The 3731-nt window shown below is 45.5% G+C and overlaps 1 pseudogene; it reads right to left on the bottom strand.

Moving 5' to 3' along the window:
- Positions 1–1956: 1956 nt before the first annotated feature.
- On the bottom strand, positions 1957–3505 carry LOC110559459 (cellular tumor antigen p53-like; annotated as a pseudogene).
- Between the last annotated feature and the right edge of the window lie 226 nt (positions 3506–3731).

Below are 3731 nucleotides of genomic sequence, written 5' to 3'. Positions count from 1 at the left end.
CAGGCTCACACTCTCTATTTGGAAAATGTTTTCTTACTTATTATTTTTGGGGGAGATTATAATATAATTACATCATTTCCCCTTCTCTTTCTTCCCTCCACAGCCTCCTAAATAACTCTTCTTGTTCTCATTCAGATTCATGGCATTTTTATTAACTGTTATTATACACATATATGTGTATGTACACACACAAATATACATATATATTCTTAAATATATAAATACAATCCTCTCAGTCTGTGTAACGTTACTTGTAGGTGTGTTTTCAGGACTGACCATTGGTATTGGATAACCAGTTGCTGTGCTCTTCTCTGGGAAAGACTATTTCTTCCACTCTAGGCACTACTCAGTTGCCTCTAGTTCTTTGTGTAAGGGTGAGGACTTGTGGGCTCCTCCCCACCTCATCCTCCTTACAATGTCTATTGTTGTCCTGTTCAGCTCGTGTTTAGGTAGTCATGTTGGTGTAACTTTACAGGTATAGCTTTTGACATTCCTAGAAAACATACTCTCACAGCAAAACCTCTGCTCCAATCTTTTCTCCTCCTCTTTTCAATGATCCCTCAGCCTTAAGAACAGTAGTTGTATTCAAGACGTATCGGTTGGCCTGGTCTCAACATTTTTACATTTTGATTAGTTCTTGTTTTCTGTAATGGTCTCCTATTGAAAAAAAAAAGTTTCATTGATGCATGGTGAGGAATTATATGTATCTAAGGGTAGAAGGACAATTATCTAGAATATAATTGGGATCATGATGGATTGGGAAGGTGTAAGTTGTAGGTTTTACTCCAAGATCCATGAGTTTACTAGCCCTGGGTAGTTGCGAAGGTTTCCAGTACCAGGCATGATTTCCCTTCAGTTGAACAGGACTTAAGCCCAATTAGAAAGCTGCTGTAACCACAAAGGTATGTGTGCCAATGGTGCAACTCCGTGCCCAATACTTGCCATTGCTATAGGTCATAGGCATCAATGCTAGGTAAGACTGTTAGTTGCTTCCATCCTTTGGAAGTTTACATGGATTCTTCTGGTACCATGAAAGTTAGTCCACAGGCATTCAGGTCAGTTCTAGCTCAGGGGGCTCTGAGCCCTTTGTCTGAAGTGAATGGTCTCTTCAGCAATAGGCATTTACTTTCCACCGCTGGGGAACAACCCAAGGCCAATAGCAGTAATATGTAATATTTTGAGAGTCTCTTAGATAACCATGACCAATTACTCAAAAGAGGGTTTTCTTATGCCTGGCGTTGAGACTTTTGTTTGATGGCCTTTGGCTCTCAGAGGTAGATTATCAGCCAAGATGGGAAAATTTTATTTAAATTGTATATGTATGTCTGTTTTATTTTACAAGTGATAACAAGATTTTATTGTAAAATAAGAAAATGATATATAAAAAGGGGTATGAAAAAGGAGAAGGGGTCAAGGAATGAATAAATGCAGACAGGCTTTGCAGAGTTGGAAGAAACTGATCCTGAGGAGAGGGTGGAAGGAAAATGGGTCTTGGTGGATATGGACCCTATGGGAGCCCATGATAGAATCTTACAGGGTTGGGGTGGGACCAGATTTCATTTTAGGTGTCAGGGTCCAACAACTAGGTGGATAGGATTTTCCTTAGCCAGCAGAGACCTGGCAATTACCAACCCATTCCCCAACTGGGGCCAGGAACCAGCACTCAGATCAAGTCCAGAGAAAATAAACTCAGACAAAATTGGGTGGGGGCATCACCACTTCATAAGAGGCCAACTGTAAACTCCAACCCCACCCACAAGAATTTTCTTCCTCTCTTCAAGCCTCTCCTCATACCCAAAGTCTTAAAAGCTAAGCTGATGAATCCCACCACTCTCCTCAAGTGGGAGTTTAAGCCTAAGTCATAAAATGGCAGGAAAGGAGGGGGTGGGGTGGGAGGTTGCCGATCAGGACAGAAGCAGAAAATGTCAATCTGAATTGGCCCATCTCTCTTGACCATTAGATTTTCATGAGGGAGGGTAGGCTGGCCTTCTTGATCTTCAGGTAGCTGTGAGAAGACAGAAGGGAGATATGAGGTGATTATGATGTGATAGGAGCTAACAGTTTGGGCTTTTCTCCTTGAAGAAGTTTTGGAAGGCTCTACACTGGAGTTTAGAGTGAGCCCTGCCGTCTCCTTACTCCTCTGCAGCCTGAGCATCCTTGAATCCCCAGACCTCGTTCAGATCTGGGAAAATCTCAAAGCGTTCACTCCCACAGATTGTAAGGGTGAAATAGTCTCCATCAAGCATTTTTGTTTGTTTGTTTGTTTGTTTGTTGTTTTTTTCCTTTTGCTAGGGAAAGGAGCTTGCGCTGGTGTGCAGTGCTCGCTCAGCACTCCCTAGGGGCAGCTCTGGCAATCTGGCAAGGTTCTCCCTTTTTTTTTTTTCAATGCAGTTTATTCAGGAACCTTGAACAATCATCTGACCCTGGGTAAAGCCTCTGGGTAGCCAACCCCAGCGTGCCACGTGGGCAATGCAGATAGGTCCACATACATGGAAGCAAGCCAGATCCTCAGCCTTAGCCAAATGTGGAGTCGTTCGTGACAAAGAGCACTCACCATCGGGAAGGTGGAAGGCGGAAACCAGCTCCATCTTTAAGGCGCGGCATTGCGCAGCTCTCTACAGTTCCCCGGTTCTCCCTTTTTTTTGTGTGGAAATTTTCATCCTCTCTATGGCAGTCTCTCGCAGGACACACACACACACACACACACACACACGAACCTCAAAGCTATTGTTTCCCAGAAGGTTTCCACTGGAGTCTTCCAGTGTGGTAGGCCAACCGTTCATGCCCCCCTGTGCAGGAACACGTATACTTGTGGATTGTGGTACAGTCAGAGCCAGCCTCGGGTGACTTCCACGGCAGTACCGTCACACTGTGCAGAAAAGTCCGCCTGTCATCCACATACTGTGCAAGCAAATTTCCGTCCACTGGGATAAGATGCTGGGAAGGAGCCACGCCATCACCATCTGAGCAGCTCTCTTGGTGAGGACAGTATCTTACAATGTCTGTCATGTATTATGAATTCGTGGAGATGGCCATGGGACTGACACGGGCGCCAGGTGTAGGTGTGAAGATGAGCTACAACTGCACAAAACATGTCTTTGCCAGCTCGCAGAATAGTTCATTGAGGGAAGGCAGTACATTCACATGAGAGACTTGGCTGTCCCTGAGTGCTGGAAGCCCAAATGGAAACAATAGTTGCTCTGGAAGGCTTTTTGGGAAGGGATGGCTGGAAGACGGCAGGGGCCAGGGAAGGGCTGGTGCAGGGACCACTGGTGTGGGAGCCTCAGTAACAGGGTCCTCTGCTGCAGGAGCTGCTGACATTTAGAGGGTTTCATACGGGCCTTCTAACCATTTTGTAACATCCTGGGCTAGGAGCAGACCTCAATGGAACTGGCTGTCAGCGAGGTAGACCAAACACTGTTTGGAGGACGTAGATCCACAAGTCTGAAAATGTCTCCTGACTCAGAGGAGGATGGATGCTGAGATCTGACTGTGGCTTCTCCATAGCAATATCTAAGAAGTCAGCCAGGCTGTTATTGTGTGTAGGTGACAAGACACAAGCGTGGAGTTCAGAGAACAACTGGCAGGATTTCTCCCCTTCCGTTATGTGGGTTCGGGTCTTCAGGGGAGCATGTCACCCTGCTGCAAAATAGGTTCCTGGTCTGCATGCCAGGTGCCCTCTAATCGTTGTAGGTGCCTGCAGCCAGGATAGTTCCAGTAATATGTCTATT

The sequence above is a fragment of the Meriones unguiculatus genome, chromosome 19 (genome assembly GCF_030254825.1).
Source record: "Meriones unguiculatus strain TT.TT164.6M chromosome 19, Bangor_MerUng_6.1, whole genome shotgun sequence".
Lineage (NCBI taxonomy): Eukaryota > Metazoa > Chordata > Mammalia > Rodentia > Muridae > Meriones > Meriones unguiculatus.
Note: the sequence above shows the minus strand (reverse complement) of the source record. Positions and strands in the feature narration are given on the sequence as shown.